Source organism: Carassius auratus, unplaced genomic scaffold (assembly GCF_003368295.1).
Source record: "Carassius auratus strain Wakin unplaced genomic scaffold, ASM336829v1 scaf_tig00216437, whole genome shotgun sequence".
NCBI classification, from domain to species: Eukaryota; Metazoa; Chordata; class Actinopteri; order Cypriniformes; family Cyprinidae; genus Carassius; species Carassius auratus.
This window is the reverse complement of record NW_020528572.1, coordinates 481392-500791: the sequence shown is the minus strand read 5'-3', so window position 1 is coordinate 500791 and position 19400 is coordinate 481392. Positions and strand designations below refer to the sequence as shown.

The 19400-nt window shown below is 37.5% G+C and overlaps 2 long non-coding RNA genes across 2 annotated transcripts; one reads left to right on the top strand and one right to left on the bottom strand.

Annotated features, from left to right (window-relative positions):
• Positions 1-13003: 13003 nt before the first annotated feature.
• LOC113098202 (uncharacterized) lies at positions 13004-16390 on the bottom strand. Its single transcript, XR_003288961.1, has 3 exons — positions 15741-16390; positions 14528-14836; positions 13004-13308 (listed from the first exon to the last, which is right to left on the bottom strand). It is a non-coding gene; the product is annotated as an uncharacterized LOC113098202 (long non-coding RNA).
• A 248-nt stretch (positions 16391-16638) lies between these two features.
• On the top strand, positions 16639-18753 carry LOC113098184 (uncharacterized). The gene is made up of 3 exons (XR_003288960.1): positions 16639-16881; positions 18165-18316; positions 18596-18753. It is a non-coding gene; the product is annotated as an uncharacterized LOC113098184 (long non-coding RNA).
• Positions 18754-19400: the final 647 nt, after the last annotated feature.

Genomic DNA, 19400 nt, shown 5'->3' with positions numbered 1-19400 from the left:
GTTTCTTGAATTTTTCATGGGGTTTCGACAGTATATGTAAATTTTCAGCTTGGATTTACTTAACCACATGCATGTTATTGACACTGCCAATATTGGGCAAAGTGAAATGAATCTAAACTGATGTTACAGATTCAAACCTGCAAGTTGATTAAGATTTTTGGATAAAAAAACAGATTCAAGCCAAATTAGAAATATTTAGTGAATTAGTTAACTGGTTCAATCTACCAATTCATAGTATTAAACATAATTTAAGGAAAATAAAAGAAGATGTGCTAGTTAAATCTAGATGCTGCTATAGTTCTTATCACTAATGTTTAAGCAGTGAAAAATGTTTAAGACCTACAGTAACTAAAATGAACCAACATTCATATTGTAAAACACTCAAAACATACTGACTGAACTGATGAAAAATATGTTGTTTTAAATGTGTTTCTTCATCTAATTAAAAGTTAATGTTTTTTCATCCAATTGGTAAGCATTGCTATGGTTTGTGTGGGGATTAAGCAGAACTGGAGGAGATGAGAGAAGCTTGATGAATTTTCAAGACCATCCAATTTTTTTTCAACAAAGGCAAATGGAGGAGAGAAAAAGGGAAGAGTGTTAAAAGAGTGTACATGACCTAGGAATAGTAAAGGTAAATAGCAAAAATAAATAAACACTAATTGTCAAACATGCGTAATAATAATTTTTTTTTAGGGTTTTGACAGAAGTCTCATATTCTCTCCAAGGCTGCATTTATTTAATAAAAAATGCAGTGGAAACAGTAATATTGTGAAATATTATTACAATTTAAATGATCATTTTGAATTTGAATATATCTTTGAATATATCCCATGATGGCAAAGCTACATTTTGTGGAAATCATGAAACACAAGTTTGAAGTCATTAAAAAGTTCATTATAATAATACTTTTATTTAGCAAGGACACAATAAACTGAATAAAAGACAGTAAATGCATTTATAATGCTACAAAGAATGCTTCAAATAAATGCTGTTCTTTTGAACATTGTGTTCATCAAAGAATGTCACCCTTTCTACAAAAAAATATGAAGCAGTAAAAACATTTTTTAACAGGGATGATAAAACAACCTTTGTTAATATTTGAGCACCAATAATAAGTGATAACAATTGAGCACCAAATCAGCATATTAGGATTATTTTTGAAGAGTCATGACACCGAAGACTGGATGTAAATATTTCACAATATTACTGTATAACTTCATTACTGTAAATGCATCCACCCTTGAAAAGCTTAAGAAATGTCTTTTAAAAAATTAAAAGAATTATAGTTATTCCAAAATTGTCACTGTAAGTGTATATGCATACAAAAAATGTATGATGTAAATAACGTTCTACATGCATGGCACTGACTTTCTGACCCTCATACACAGCATTTAGAGGCATTTGCAATCATGAAGCTTTAAAGGGATGTTCAGGCCACACACACATACAAGTGACAGTTTATCCCTGATCTGGGGTCAAGTCTCAATCTGGAAGCTCTTTGATTCTTTAAACCCCAAACCTGGGGTCTTGTTTCAGACTAGTGGAACCATATCTGTGCTGCTTGACACAATGAACTTGACAGACAACCAGATTTCCCTACCAAGGGTCTGGTTAGGGTTACTCTATTCTTATTATGCTGTCTGAAAGAGAACAGGTAATGGAGTCTGATGCAAGGTGGAGGACCGCAGACTGTGCCTTTTATTCAGCACTACCTTGATTACCTGAAACTCAGGTAATTGCAGCGGCTCTATTTCAGACGCTGTTTACCCCTTCAGAAATAATCATCTGATCAGTCTGCCCTCACCTGGGGCAGAAAGAGCACTGAGCCGGCACAACCCCACTCCCCTATCATTGTCACTGCTCCACTGACTGTTTCACCACACATGAACTACTGCAATACTAATATACGTCCATACACCTGCCTCAGTATAACGCCAAGTTTCCTCTTCAAAACAATGACTGACATCTCTAAAATCTGCAGCAATCTGCAATTTGCCAAAGACTAAGTGCTGTTACAGTATGTTTTATCTGATCAGGGGGCCGGGGGAGAGAGGGAAGGAGGGATGAGGAAAGCAAAAGAATACCCTCTTCTAGCCCGTGGGGATAGCAGACCTCTTGTATTCTTGATCAGTATGCCATATTTGACTGTAACTATTTCCAGACCTCCTGCCTGCTTGGTTTGCCTATAGTGCAGGCCGAGCCACAATAGCGTCCCGCCGTGCTGCTCTGGCTGCCTCCATGCTTTCAGGCAGAGCAGAGCCTCGCTGCCGTGGTGATTCATTATTCTGTTGCCCCCAGTGACCGGGAGCAGGCCAAGCCCCCTCCTGCCAAACAGCCCACTAAGTGGCAAGAAATGAAATGAGTGACATTTCCTAAAAGTTCTGACCTTTGTTTTCCCATTGAGCCAGCTGCCATGTTGGAGAAAAAGTAGTGCACTTTGAAAGTAGAGTGCGCACACACGTTTTAAAGCCGTTTGTTTTGCTACTGTTTTTTTTTTAGTTAAAACACCTGTTAGCCTGGAAAAATATATTGATATTTAAGGTAGTGAAGGCTTGAATCTAATGAAACAAATGAAAAAAAGTAATGTCATAAAATGAAAGAAATAAATATATTAAATATTTATTTAAAAAAAGTATTTCAAGACAATAATTTTTATGTGTTCTACAGTACATTATTAAATAGAAAAACATAATAATAATTAAAATAATATTTATGGCACTAATAGTCTTAATTTGTTTTCAGTATTTCAGTATTAATAAACATTATTTTTAATTTTTTTGAAGCCATGATTCCATAAAGAACCATTATTGGAACCTCTCCATTGAATAAAAGAGGTTATTTTTGTGAAAATGTGGAATGTGGAAAATGTTTCTTCAGATTATGAAATCTTCACTTTGAAAAATATATATATTTTAAGAACCGTTCAATGAAAGGTTTTGGGGGGGACCAAAAATGGCTAATTACTGCCAAAACTTCCTTTTGGAACCTTTTTGATTTTTTTTTGGAATTGGACCTGCGTGCGCGAGAGCCCACATTTGTCGCACGTTATAAGTGGCGTTGATCTCGTGTTCATCGCACCGCTGCGCTGTGTGCGTCTCGAATCTAAACCAGGTCGCCACTTAAGCTGCTGACTCCAGACCTCGATAATAACATCCTGACTGCCCACCGGAACCCCAGAAATCAAGCTGGCTACGGACGCTAGCGCTGTAACGGCTGCTCGGCGAGACCTGTCGGTCACACAGAGGCGCGCTCCCGCCGCGCTCGGACCAGCGCTAATTGGTTGACTAATTGAACCCTGCGTGCGGCTGCCCTCCGTTCTCGGTAATCAACTTGTGTTTCAGGGGGTGGAAGATTTCTCAAACTTCGGCTATTATTTTTTAAGGCCATTTCATATTCTTGACTTTTAATGTTCAGACACTAATAGGCTATTCATATTCATATTATTTAAATATATATACTTGAAAAGACTTTTACAGCCTGTTGATTGTTTTCTGCTTGATTATTGGTTTACTGGTCAGCTCTAATGCATCAAAATATACCTTATCACCTTCAGCAAATACATGCAAACAGCATTTTTTTCTTAAGCGATGTTAAGTAGAAAAAAAAGACAAAATTAAGGTCTAGATTTATTCTAACTGTAAACTCTATTAAGTGAGCCATTTAGAGACCCAAACACACACAGTCTCTGTCTCTCTTCACTCCTCACCTGTCTCTATTTTTCTCTTTCAGCTCTTTCTTTCTCTTCTTCTTGGCTTCCCTTATTCTCTCTTCTGTGGTTTGGCATCTCTCCATAGAAGAGGATTCGGGAAGTTTGGCTGGCTGCGAAACCATTTCATATGCCTGTTTTACAGGGAAAACAGTATTTGTCTTTGTGTGACAGACAGTCACCGTAGTCTCCGCACAAAATCCTCTGTCTACATACGACCCTGACCTCTCTGTCACCCATGTGATTCACAGGTGCTGTACTGCATGAGTGGAGGAATCCAACCACTGTGCTCAAACTAGAAAGATGGATGTTGTAGCAAATATCATTATTCTTGTGGTTAGACATGTTTACCATCTTCACAATGTAATTTGTCCTGTACTGTTTATGATAAGAAACTAATGGCTTTGACTTAAGGAGAAATGGGTTTTAAATCATGTGACACTGGAAAAAATCTGGAATAAAAATATATATAAATATATTAAAATAGAAATGAGTTATTTTAATCTGTATATTCCACAATACTACTGTTTTACTTTTAAAATTAATTTAAGGACACTGGTGCAGTCAAGTTGAATCTTTAACATCAAGGTCTTTTGAAAAGCACTGTTGAGAGCAAAGTACTGCTGTATTGATGTTACAAGAGGAAATTGCTCTTGGTTGTTGAAAGAATCGACATACAGTTCTCCATCTTTCAAAAACTAAATTAATAAAAAACAAAACATTCTCAGCCTACTTTCTGTCTTTTTGCTCTGACCAGTGGATATGTTGAAGCAGAAGAAGGACTTGATTTTGTACTACATGCACGTTCATCACTAACACTCAAATCAACATCTTCTCATATCAGGATTTCTGTCTGTTTAATATGTTTCATATCTGAAAAGTCCTTTTATTAGGTGTGAATGTCCATTAGTCTAATAAAGAAAGCAGGGCTTAAAATTTCCCTACACTGATTTTTTCACCTAAAAAAAAGAAGCAGGTTTGAGACATTGATGGGGTTTTTTTTCTTTAGTTGTAGCAGTCAGGTACACTGAGGGAGGCTAATTACCTCTATAACAATAGGAAATAACTAAATGGACTCATAATGACTTACATTCAGAGTAAAGACAATGACCTGAACCTAATTATCCAATCTAACCATATACTGTAGAGCAAGATGAGAGATACCACAATTCAACCATCTGCCCAATCGGATCAGAGCAATCAGCTTCCTAAACCACTCGCTCATTTGGCTGAGGCACATTTCTTACCTTTTAACCTCTCCTTGCTCCCCAGGCTTGGCTTTTAGTATGACCGACAAAGTGTGCATGGAGTATATAATGGAATGGACCCAGCGGGGTGCAGGCTGCTTTTGGGACTGAGCCGGGGCCTAATGTCAGGTGAACAGGAATATGCAGTACGGTAGAGATTGAACGACCTGGGGTACTCTGCTCTTAGTGAGGAAAAAAACATCTGAGGGAGACAAAAAAACAAATAAAATATAATTTAAAAAGTGCTACAACGTCAATTTCTTTGCAACTTCTCATGCTTTTCTTCCTTTTTTTAATCTACCATCTTCATTCCTTCCTTCCATCTGCTCTGCTCTCTCTCTCTTTATGTATCATTCAAATATTAGGGGTCAAGATTTCTTAATGCTTTTGAAAATAGTCTCTTATGTTCACAAAGGCTGCATGTATTTGATCTAGGGCTGGGATAAACGATTACTTTTTTAAACGATTAATCTAGCGATTATTTTTTCGATGCATCGATGAATCTAACGATTAATTTTTTCAGACCGATTAAATTTCGATTATCTCCCCATTAATTGACTACTAACAATTTATACTTTGATTTACATATCTGAATGAAAAAAACATGAATTCCTTAACATTGCGATATATGTTTATTGCTCTCAAAATTACAAAATAAAAGACTGACTAAGAATGCATTACTTTGCACTTGTATAGAGATAGCATTCAATAAAACCTTGAAGCCTTGAAAACGAGGGAGAGAGAGAGAGAGAGAGAGCGCAAGACAGCACTCGTGTTGTTTGAAGACTGTGAGTGCGCAAGCGTGCGTGAAACTTTGGTGTTTCTATCGTGTTTAATGATTTTGATTAATATGCACAAGGGAGAGAGAGAGCAAGAAGCGCTCGTGTTGTTTGAAGACTATGGGAGGCCATTTGAGGCGAAACCCATTGAAAACTTGTGATACACACTGAAAAACTTGTGCGTTCAAGTGAATCACTTGCGATACACACTGAAACGCTTGCGATACACACTGAAACGCTTGCGATACACACTGAAACGCTTGCGATACACACTGAAACACTTGCGATACACACTGCAACACTTGCGATACACACTGAAACACTTGCGATACACACTGAAACACTTGTGCGTACAAGTGAATCACTTGCGATACACACTGAAACACTTGCGATACACACTGAAACACTTGCGATACACACTGAAACACTTGCGATACATACTGAAACACTTGCGATACACACTGAAACACTTGCGATACACACTGAAACACTTGTGCGTACAAGTGAATCACTTGCACATAATATTTGAAACACTATATATCTTTGCAAATATGAAAGACATGTGGTTACATAGAAACTTTTGCATATACCCTGTAATCGCCCACGTACTGTTGTGCCTGCACAAAGACTGCACTTTCAAACATTCTCGCATGTGAGAGGGCATAAACATTTTCAGTGTGTCCGGAAGTCATTCATTGCAACAGGAAGTTATAGCTCAAATATTCTCCACGTATAAGGCTCCTTCAAAACTTGTTTAAAAAATGAGGTATTTGTTGTTATTCTTTACACTAGGCTTTTTCATATGTGTGTTATTGACAAATCGGATTTATTTTTTAATTTTTTATATTTTCTTTCCCGTGTCCTTCGGTTCATTTATTCAGAATATATGAGGAGAATATTTGAGCTATAACTTCCGGTTAATGGGTTTAATTGTACTTATGTAAAAAAAAAAATATATATATATATTTTTTAGATTTTTTTTTCTCATATTTTGAAAGGGTAAATGCTGGTTCACACTCCAATACAGTAGGTGGCGATAATGCACCTAACTTTGGTGCTACCTGCCATAAAACCGAAGAAGAAGAAGAATTATTATAACTTCCGGTTGCAGTGAAACGACTTCCGGACACGCTGAAAATGTTAATGCTGTCTCACATGCGAGAATGTTTCAAAGTTTTTATATATTTGCACAGATATATAGTGTTTCACTTATACGCACAAGTGTTTCAGTGTGTATCGCAAGCGTTTCAGTGTGTATCGCAAGCGTTTCAGTGTGTATCGCAAGTGTTTCAGTGAGTATCGCAAGTGTTTCAGTGAGTATCGCAAGTGATCCAGTGTGTATCGCAAGTGTTTCAGTGTGTATCACAAGTGATTCAGTCTGTATCGCAAGAGATTCAGTCTGTATCGCAAGTGTTTCAGTGTGTATCGCAATCGTTTCAGTGTGTATCGCAAGTGTTTCAGTGTTAATCACAAGTTTTCAATGGGTTTCGCCTCAAACGGCCTCCCATAGAAGACTGTCTCTCGTACGCGCCCTGTCAGACGCAGCAGTCATTCTATTCTACATCACTCACTGATCAAATAAGGCTTTGACAGCCGCCAAAAAAAGATAAATGCAGAAAAACCCCTGGACTGGTTATATAACGTTGGACAGAATGTTGATCCGGCCATCGCGTATATTCAGCGCACATAAGGTAAACGTTTTGAAAAGGTTTTTTAGAGAAATAAAAACAGGTCGACGAATCAATGAGCATATTTTGCGTCAACATATTTTTTGCATCAACGTCATCGATGACCTTGACGCGTTGTCCCAGCCCTAATTTGATCAAAATGTCATAAAAACAGTAATATTGTTAAATATTATTACAGTTTAAAATAACTTATTTGTACATATTTTAAAATGTAATTTATTCCTGTGATGTAAAGCTGAATTTTCAGCATCATTGCTCCCGTCTTGAGTGTCACATGATTCTTCAGAAATCATTCTAATATGCTGATTTGCTGCTTAAGAAACATTTCTTATTCTTATTATAAATAATGTTGAAAACAGTTGTACTGGATAATATTTTTGTGGGAACTCAACGGTGAAGTTTTATTTATCTATTTTTTATGAATATTTACAGGTGAATCTCAATAAATCTCAGTAAATCTCAATGTCATCTAAAAGTTCATTTATTCAGGCAGCCATATCACCCTGGAGCCCAAGACTGGTTGGCCAATGAAGCTAAGCAGGGCTGAGCCTCGTCAGTACCTGGATGGGAGACCTGAGAAAACTAGGTTGCTGCTGGACGAGGTGCTAGTGAGGCTCACCCTGTGGTCTGTGGGGGTCCTAGCACCCCAGTGTCGTGATGGGGACACTATACTGTCAACAAGCACCGTCCTTCAGATGAGACGTCAAACCGAGGTCCTGACTCTCTGTGGTCATTAAAAATCCCAGGATGTCTTTCGAAAAGAGTAGAGGTGTGACCTCTGCATCCTGGCTAAATTCGCCCATTGGCCTCTGACCATCTTGGCCTCCTAACCAGAGTATGTGAGCGGAGCGGAGTGGGAGCGGTGTGATTTTGAAAGGAGCGAGGAGTGGATTTTTTTAAAAGTCGGAGTGTTGTGGTTTTCACTCTCTCCAAGAGCGCTCCACCACCGCTCCATCACGAGTACAATTCATGCCAACAGCCCGTAATATAACTGCATATTTAGCAAGTATTCACGTTAAACATATTTAACTATAGCTTGATACAGATGGATCTCTCAAATCAGAAGGTTACAATGACGACAATAGCCGAGCGGGAAGTTATAGGTTAGTTCTCAAGGAGTTTGTCTGTTCCTTTTACTGAATATTTTCGGGTCGAAGCATGATTTAAACAGTTACAGCACATTCACACGCAATCGCTTTCGCAATAATGCATTCAAACAAATGTAATCTTACAGTGTTACTTCATCTGTATCTGATTTTGAATGAGCAGAAATCTGTAAGAAATGCATTGATCTGTAGATAAAATAAAAATGTACTGTTATTTTCATCACAAACAAAATTTTCACAGCAGAATACAGTAATTATATTAATGCTGACATCCATGTTATTAGTTTGGCATGTGGTAGGAAAAAAAAGTTTGCACACAATAGCCTAAGCCACTTTGAAACTCTCCTGTTATTATTATTATTTTTTTTATTTTAATATAGGCTACGTTATGAATATAACATTTCAAACATACTGAAATACTTTAGCCACGGAGTGAAGGCGGAGCGGTGTTTCTGGTATCACTGAAGGAGCGGGAAAGTGTGAACCCGGAGCGGAGCTGGAGCGGAGTGATTATTAAATGCTCTGAGCGCGGAGGGGAAATTGTTGCCACTCCACTCCGCTCACATACTCTGCTCCTAACAATCCCCATATCCGTTGATTGGATTCATCACTCGGTCTCCTCTCCACCAGTAAGCTGATGTGTGGTGGGCGTTCTGGCACACTATGGCTGCCGTCGCATCATCCAGGTGGATGCTACACACTGGTGGTGGATGAGGAGATACCCGTGGCATGGAGGTGATCAGTGTGTGGCACTGCTGAGGTGGTGGAAGCTCAGGTTTCTTTGACAGTTGCCTTCAGCTCATCTGCATTTTTTTGGTCTCTTGTTTCTCATTTTCCTCTTGACAATAGCCCACAGATTCTCTATAGGGTTCAGGTCTGGTAAGTTTGCTGGCCAGTCAAGCACACCAAAACCATGGTCATTTAACCAACTTTTGGTGCTTTTGGCAGTGTGGGCAGGTGCCAAATCCTGCTGGAAAATTAAATCAGCATCTTCAAAAAGCTGGTCAGCAGAGGAAGTGCTCCAAGATTTCTTGATAAACGGGTGCAGTGACTTTGGTTTTCAAAAAACATAGTGGACACCAGCAGATAACTGCACCCCAAATCATCACAGACAAACTTAACACTGGACTTCAAGCAACTTGGGCTATGAGGTTCTCCACCCTTCCTCCAGACTCTAGGACCTTGGTTTCCAAATGAAATACAAAACTTGCTCTCATCTGAAAAAGAGGACTTTGGACCACTGGGCAACACTCCAGTTCTTCTTCTCCTTAGCCCAGGCAAGGGCATTGTCTGTGGTTCAGCAAATTCCTAGACACTTCTGTGTGTGGTGGTTCCAGCCTCAGTTCATTCCTTGTGAAGGTCTCTCAAATTCTTGAATCAATTTTGTTTGACAATCCTCACAAGGCTGCGGTTCTCTCGGTTGGTTGTGGATCTTTTTCTTCCAGACTTCTTCCTTCCACTCAACTTTCTGTTAACATGCTTGGATACAGCACTCTGTGAACAGCCAGCTTCTTTGGTAATTAATGTCTGTGGCGTACCCTCCTTATGAAGGGGGTCAATGATTGTCTTCTGGACAATTGTCAGATCAGCAGTCTTTCCCATGATTGTGTAGCCTCGTGAACCAAACTGAGAGACCATTTTGAAGGCTCAGGAAACCTTTGCAGGTGTTTTGACTTGATTAGCATGTCACCATATTCTAATTTGTTGAGATTGTTTTTGTTAAATGTGAGCCAAAATCATCACAATTAAAAGAACAAAAGTCTTAAACTACTTCAGTCTGTGTGCACTGAATTTATTTTATACATGAGTTTCATAATTTGAGTTGAATTACTGAAATAAATGAACTATATAATTCCACATGTGTTAATTCATAGTTTTGATGCCTTAAATGTGAATCTACAATTTTCATAGTCATGAAAATAAAGAAAACTCTTTAAATGAGGTGTGTCCAAACTTTTGGTCTGTACAGTATCTATAATGTCACTTTTGATCAATTTAATTTCAATGCTTAATAAAAGTATTAATTTAATTTCAGTTCATGAAATAATCTATTTTGAATAATGTAAATTAAAATGTGATAATCATAATTTAAAAGGAAGCATTTTTTCAAGCATTTTTAAGCAATCAAGTGTAGTTCAGGCCTGTTTTCATTATACACTTTTTATTCTTTCAGATCATTATTTTCAGAACTGTCCGATCCTCCAGTTTAAAAATGAAGCTGAACATTGATTTCAAATATTCTAAAGCAATGGTTTTTTTCCTCCATGGAGTCTTTTTGTAGACTATCAATGTGCATAGCTGTTACCTGAGAAGTGCTAAATGAACGATTCCTCTCTTAAATTTTTATTCTCAGCATGACTAAAATGATAACAATCTAAAACTAGAGGATGGAACCAGCCGTTCTCATTTTGTTAACAAAATGTACTTAACAGCTGTTGTGGAATCATATTTCAATAGCTGAAGTGATTGGCCTGATATTAGAAACCATTTTATTACATGAATGTTTATACAAGTGATGTTAATTTGTAATTCAGAAAGCTCCCTGATAATTCTCTGTAATCTGGAATGCAGTAACAGTGCCCCCTTTTGAGTGGAGAGGCCCTTGATCTGTAACCTTAAAATAGACCATGAGTCTGTGGGTGAGTGTGTGTGTGTGCTCCTATAGTTTCTGTAAGGTTTTTTTTTTTATGAATATCAACCAGTGAGGAATGCTTGAACCAGCTCACTTTTCTTTCACTGTATAAACTGCTACATTCAAAATCATTACAAAATGAAAATATTATTTGAAGTGAAATGCACATCCACATCAACAGGTGATACTAACAGTGGCACTAAAAAAATAAAAACATCACATATACCTGAGATATGTGACAAGTCACTAGCCAAAGCATCCCAGAATTCTTAGGATTTTGGGAGCCTGCCAAAAGATGTCAATCATCTGTAAACCAATCCAAAACGAGAGTAGGAGGGCTCCAGGGATCATGTTCTGGTTGGTATAGGATCTATGGATCTGCACAGCACCTAGCGTCAGTGATTACTGAAGTCAAACATCAACCATCTCACGTTAACTTACCTCTGATGAAACCGATAAAACCTTTCAGGAAGGCAATAACGAGAAAATGCAACCAGGAGAGCCACTTTTTTATATAATTCCATCTGTGTTGATGGGTCTGACTAATTTAAAGTGCTGGATTGTCTTTATGAAGTCTCACAATGTTTATTTGTTTTTATAAACCCTCAGACTCACTTGAAATGTAATGGCTTCGAACATGTCTTTGACAAACTGTAATACGCATCGAATCACAATCACAGGTTTCAATTACGACAGCAATGGAAATGTTCTGTCTGGAGGTGACCTAATTGAAATCTCTTGAGTCGATGTGTATCTGATGCGATATGATGTACCTCAGGGAGGGTACTTGAAGAGAGAAGAGTATCTCATAGATCAGAGATACCACTGATCCCATAATAATCCCATGATAATCCAACTGTGAGACAGCACTTAATCATCCTGTTTGTAATGTGATATGGATTAGGCCATTAGCTATCAGCATGGACACTAGACTCACACGCCTTAGGCTTTAATACAGCCATGGCTTGAGCCACTGACACAAAACTGAGCTCAGTCAAACCACCTTTCTCAATGTACTGTACAGTAAGTCAGTACTGTACTGTTAACATGCCTCTCTAAAAACATTCTCTAAATGTTAATACAGATTAGGTTAACGAAAGTACTCAAACTGGAGGTGAGATCAAATACTGCTGATTTTATAGTTTGTTAGTATTTTATGTTCACCAAGGCTGCATTTATTTGATCAGCAATTCAGTGTAAACAGTAAGATTGCAAAATATTTTTACAACTGAAAGCAAATGGTTTTCTATTTTAATATGTTTTTTGAATATAGTGCGTTTTGAGAAAAGTAATTTATTCCTGTGATGGCAAAGCAGAATTTTCAGTATCACTGCTGTAGTTTTCAGTGTCACATGACCCTTCAGAAATATGCTGAATTTGGTTAATCATAAATGTTATGTTAATAACAGATGTGCGGTTTACATTTTCAGAACGTGATACACTTTTGAGATGCATTGAATGGAAAGTTTAAAAAGAAGCATTATTTTGTAACATAAGTGGTTTTTCTGTCTCTTTCGATCCGTTTAATGCACACTTGCTGATTTCTGTAAAAACTTGATGTTCATTTCTTTAAAACATCTTGCTGATCCTGAGCTTTTGAACAGTAGTGTAAATAATACAATGTAGCCACAGTGAATGAGCTATACAAATAAATTCTTAAATGATTACTGTTTTCACAAAATATCAATTCAAAATTTACTTAAAATGCAATTATCTATTCACACGACTTGTCAATAAACCATAACTTAAAAAAAAAAATTGAATTAAAATATTATTTAATAATTTCTACCAGTTGGTGATACTCTCAAAATAGCCAAATAGTGTCTGATTAATCAGCCTGGCCAACATATCAGTCCATCTTTATTAACTGATTCCGTAAATGATATTTTTCTGGCATGTACTACGCTTTGTCTATGAATACGCACTCCAGATATCCCTAAACAGGTTTGTGTGTGCATATCAGTGACCCTCTGCAGTAAAAGCCTTGTATTGTTTCTTTAATTCACTATACCTTCACACTAGCCTGAGCGTCCCTTTCTTCCTGTCTGTCACACAGCCAAAGGGCAACTTTCACCCCGGATCCAGTGACGGAGTAAAGCCTCATCATCATTAATGATCTCTGCAGCAGAGGAAGCCATGAGATGATCCTGCACAAACAAACACACACATTTAAACTCAATAACATACGATTCATATGTTTTTCCCCTGCACATATAGAGAAAATTGGAGAAAAAAAAAAGAAATCATGGTGCAATCACAATATAATGCAAGGACACTGGTTTCCACAGATATCGTCCCATGTTTGTGGAAATCCATTCTTCTGCTCACCTTTAAACACCTGACCCACAGCTGTATTCACTGGACTGATACAAAAGACTCCCTCAGGTTCTTCAGAATAGTTCTTATTATGAGATACAGTGAGATCAGAGAGACGTCTGTGAGAAAAGGAGAGTTTGTATCCTAATGACTTTGCACTGTGGTGATCTCTGGCAGCGGAGCTCAAATACATAAATTCAACATATTGTGTTAATGAATTGAGTTTGTCTTTAAAGAGCAAACCCGGTCGATAGTAGTCATCCGCACCATGGCCTGAATGGCTCTCAAGGCTACGTTCCCGCTCCAAATGAGAACAAGAAGTTGATAGGGTCAATGCGCAAACATATTTCTTTATGTATGTGGTGTGAAATATGTGTGTGTCGCTGTGAGACTATACTTCTTTTCACCTAAAGAGGAACCTCAGCCTTGTGCAATCTTCACTCTTTTGATTTGAGAGCAAGATATTCCCGAACAAAGAAAACTGTCACCCATTTTCTCTATTAGAAACTTGCAGTGAAAATGAGGCTTTGACTGAGAAGACATCATTCAAACTAAAAACAAACGGCAGGATTTGCAAGGTTAACAGACCTGGAGAGGAAAAGAGACGCTTTATACCGAAAGCCCAATTTACTTGGATGTGTCTCTTTTTCTGAAAGGAGCGCATGCATCGGTTTGATTTCAAGGCGATGACACTAACAATAAGCTTTGGGACTGTAAACAAAAAAAAGGTTACGTCCTGAGGAATTGTAACAGAGTATTAATTTTCCCAGTAAATGGGAATATGTTCCTCTATTTTTCAAGTCAAGACACACACACACACACACACAGCATCAGATGGTCATGTGGGATATTCAAGAAGCTCTGAGTGCTATCCTGTTTACACTTTTTTCAGATGGGACCCCGAGCACCTGGTAATTAAAATTGCTAATCATGCACAATTACCCATCCAAGCTCCCCACTCTGAAAGTGGCCTCCTCTGCAAGTGTGGGGTAAAGGGGAAGAATGTTAGTCATCTTTTGATTAGCGTTCTGTGGCAGGAGCACCTCTCACCGCAGTTTTGTCTTGCAGAGCAGCCACCGCGAAGTCATCGACAAAAGAGAGGAGAACATCTGCTAGAGGTTGTCCGATGTTGCCAAGACCACCAGGCCAGGTGCAGATTTTACTGGGAGAGCTCGTTCCAGGGGAAAGAAGCACGTGGCGGCACCCTTGCAGGGCAAACATCCCGTCGCCGTCACCTGTTTCTTTGTGCGTCACCAGCTGAGCGTGCAGGATCCACAGCTGCCTCCAGCCCAAATCCCCTTCTTGTGTTTGTTTTGCTTCCAAAACGAGTCACCTGTTTTAAGTTGGTCACCTCAGGGCCTGTTTGTTATAGAAACCATTATTTGAACACAAAACATATAAGCAAACATCACTTCTGCTCATCATTTTGTAGTTAATAAAATCAGTAAATATATTTTAATGGGGGAAATAGTTAATAAATTATCTAACTATCTGAGAAAGAGTTTTTGCAGTAATTTTCAGGGTGCACTTGTTAGCAGTTAACTAACATTAAATACATCATTTTTTTATTCAAATTATTAATTTGGGATAAATAATGACAGTTCTTATATTTTATATTTTTTATCTAAGCATCTATTTTACATCTGAGTTTTATGGTTACGCTTTTATGAATGTATACAGTCCTGTCTAGTAACTGATTACATGTAATCTGGATTAAAAAAAGTACTTGTAATTGGATTATACAACGTTTAGAAATGCACACAATCAGATTACAGTTACTTTGTATGAATTCTATGATTACATTTTATTCAGAAAATGCAAGTAAATAATTAATAAATTATTCCAAAAATCCTCATACCATTTCGTTTACTATATTTACATGCAAATGATTTTGAAATCCATGCTTCTGAATATGGATGAAAAAGCAATGGTGGATTTAAAACAAGTTAGGTAAAAAAAGAAAAAGTAATCTAAATACATTGGTTTAAATGGATAACCTACATCATGTCACTAACTGCAGTTTTCATAATGTAATCTGTATGTGTGTATATATATATATGTGTGTGTGTGTGTGTGTGTGATTTACCATATATAGCATCTATTTTGCACATTTTAGTTTTGTTGTTATGCTTTTATGAATAAATTTGTATTATTGCACAAAACATATTTCAAATAAATATTTATACACACACACACCCACACCCACACAGATATGAATGCATACTTAATGTAAAAATAAATGTATAGTTTAAAGACTCCTAACCTTTCTTGCTGACTTCCTTTTGGGGAGGTTCAAGCTTTAATTACGGGGTCAGCTGAGCCCTTCAGAATGCATCCAGGTTAGGGGCAGTCCACGGAGTAATTAGCAAGCTAGTTGGGGAGGGCAGCGGAAAACAATCGCCCCTGCTGTTTGCTCGAGCTCGCGCCCGTTGAACCGACTTAATTAACCGTGTAATAATGTCGACCTGAGGAGGGCTTTCGTGAAAGGGCTGTCCCGGTTCCCACAAACCCCGGGGCCAGCGCCAATCTTAGCCCCGTGCTGAAACACCGACGGGGAGAAGAGAAGTGAAGGCTTCCGCCGTTAATTAGGCGCGCCCTGTTGCCATGGCCACACACGGCCCAGCAGGCCCGCTGCGCGCGTTCACGCGGAGCACCGAGGGGAGTCAAACTCAGACCGGCCGCTGATTAGAGTATTGTTCCCGTGTTTATCATCGGGGATGTTAATTACTTCGATGAATGATCGTTTTTAATGAATGAATGAATTTCAATTGGACTTTGTTTCGCTCATATTAGGCTTAAATGCGTAACATCGAAGGTGCAGCCCTACAGTTCTGTCAGTAATTAGAGGACTGGTTTATATGCGCACAAGAAACACAATTAGCTCAGTTAATTTGGGTGAACAAAACCGGATACAATTAGAAGACGTTGTATTTAATTTTATGTTTAATAAATATTTTTACTGTAAATGTGTCCACTCCATCTGCTATCATGCAAGTCTGCATGATTCAAAAACACACTCAATTCAGACGTGATGTTGGCTGGATGATAAATGATCAAAAAAAAAAGAAAAAAGATTACTTTAAATTGTATATATATATAAAAAAATCATTATCTGAAATGATGACATCAGTTTCTGTCCTCGTGTGATAGCGTTATAATAGTGGCCATCAATATTGTGAGCAATCGGTATTTCTATCTTTCTTTCTTTGCTAAAATAAACATTTTACTAAGAAATCACAACAAACAAAGGTTTCCCGTCTTTCTGTTCATATGTAGCACACTGCATGTCTCTTAGGCTGGAGTGGTTGTCAGGAGCAGAGCGTCCTCCTCTGGCAATGAAGGAAAACATTTGACTGAAGAGAGAAACCGGCTGTTAGTTCAATAGTTTCACAGATCAATAACAGGTAATTATGCTTTATATAAAGCAGCCTGTAGCTCATGTAGGCCTGTGTCTCTCGCGAGTGCATATTCATTCAGAACACTGTCAACACAGATTGTTATTGACAAAGCCAGCAGATTTAAATACAGTCATCTGTCAAAAATAAAATCCATTTTATTAGGACTTTGAAAGAGTAATGTTATATCATAGTGTCTGTGTCAAGTAAAAGAGCCAGAACAACCAGTTTTAGCACACAGACTTGTTCTTTTTATTTGCAGGCCTATAATATTTATCCAGCTTGATTTAATTTTCTATATTGGTCTTTAAAAACACCTACATGTTTTGGCCCTTTAATATGATTGATATAATAAAGAATGTTTTTCTTTTGATATTAAATCTTCTGAAGTCTGCTTATGTAAATAGTGGCTTTCAAATCAAGATGGTTTCAGCTTGATCCATCCTTGCTTTTGAAAGTGATGTCTGTAATCCTGTCATTTAATTTATTGCAACATTGTCTCTCTTTTCATCAAAAGAGAACCTTGTGGACACTCTTTAGAGACACACCAAATGAACGTCTCTGATAAAGCAGTTTAAAGGTGGTTTATATAGAAAACTTTGCATAAATCAGTAGTGCATGTGCGCATGTATTTTACAGTTCTTTAGATGACCAAGTCCAGTTTTACCAGTATTCTAGATAGGCTGGATGTAATCATGAATGATTCATATGAAGAAGCCAATTAATGTGGAAAGATTATATGTGAAAAAAGTATTTTTAAATCCTAAAGTTTATTGATCCAAACCTGAGGAAATTGACATTTTGTTGATATAACATCTCATAAACATGTTACTCTTAAATGGCTCACAAGCATAAATATTTACATGAATATGAAATTTGGATAGGCCAGCAGTGGATTTGTTTTACTGGAGTTATGTGCAATATATATATATATATATATATATATATATATATATATATATATATATATATATATATATATATATATATATATAATTTTTTTTTTAATTAATTAGAGCACCTTTAACATGATCTACCAGACTGTAGCGTTGTGGTCATGAATTATCTTGAGCTTTAAGAGTATAACAAGTATCAATGAGCTCATTCAGCATCTCCATCAGCGAACTTCAAAAGTAACGAGAGAAATTTAGGAACGCTATCAAATGAAATTTCAGAGCAATTTGTTCTTTTATAATAAGGGGTTAAGAGGGGACCGTTTGACGACTCACTTGCCCTTTCTCTCTTTTTTTCTCGCTCCTTCGCTTTGCTCTCTGCTGCATTCATTGCTCAAGGTCAGTGCTGGAGGCAACTGTGAGGTTACGACTGTGACGGCAAGGTCAAAATCTTCACTGTCGTTTGACATGCTTTCCACCACGGAAATGTAGAGGTGAAGATGGGGCGAGAGGAATGAGCCTGCTGCATGTAACCTGACATTTTTAAATAGGTATGAAGAATACTTTCACAGTCCTTGACTTTCTTTGCATTCAAAGCATTCTTACCAATGGCCTCATTCTGTACCATATATGCTATGTACACACATATATACATACAGTGTATGTGTGTGTGTGTGCATACACACACACACACACACACAGTATATGGTGTTGTCCTCCGAAGGGAGATTGTAAATCAACAGAGAAAAAGCTTTGTTTAAAATCAATTCACCAATAAATTGGATGAAAGTTTTTGCAAATTGTAAACCTTTACCAAAATTCCCTTCCAGGAGCCATGGTGGTCTCCAGTCAAATCGAACAGAAGTGTCATCACATCATAGACATCCAACTCGAATCAAGTAAGAGGTCTTTAGCAGCACCTCAATGTGTTCTGGACCGTTGAAAGACATTTTAAATCAATAATGAACCAAACCATCTAGCGTTGCCAGAGAGAGAGAGAGAGCACGCAGAAAGTTAAATGACTCATAAATAATCTTTGCAAATAACAGCAATTTCAGATCTAATAGAGCGATTTCACAAGTCGATGAGCATGGCCACACACACATGTAAGAACACATAATTGTACACTCCATTAAACATTTTAAATAAGACTTAGAGGGTTGAAACTTCAAGATATCTCCAGCAGTGTCTGAGGGCCACAGTCTTTATTTATCCTGATTGATTTTAATTTAATGAAATGGTCAGTTATGCTATTTTGACACTTACCTGTTGAGTGTTGACTAGACTATATATCAGCATGATACACGAAAATATTATTATAACCTGGTTTTCAGCAATGCTTGTTAAAGTAATTACATTCTTATGTGGGTCTGTTTAAAAGCAGTATCACACGGCTCTATAAGGTAACGTTTTCAATTTTAATATTCAAGACTGCAGCATGATTGCAAGTGCTTTTACACAACAGTTAATACTTAAAATTTCATACAATTCATATAAAGAGTATAGTCTTCTCCCCCAAAGTAAATGAAGTTAAACTACCATTAGCCAAATGATCAAATTTGTGTACTGCCATGTAATGCAGTGTAAATTCTTACATTTGCTTAAAGTTTGTGCCAGAAAACGCATATACTTCTA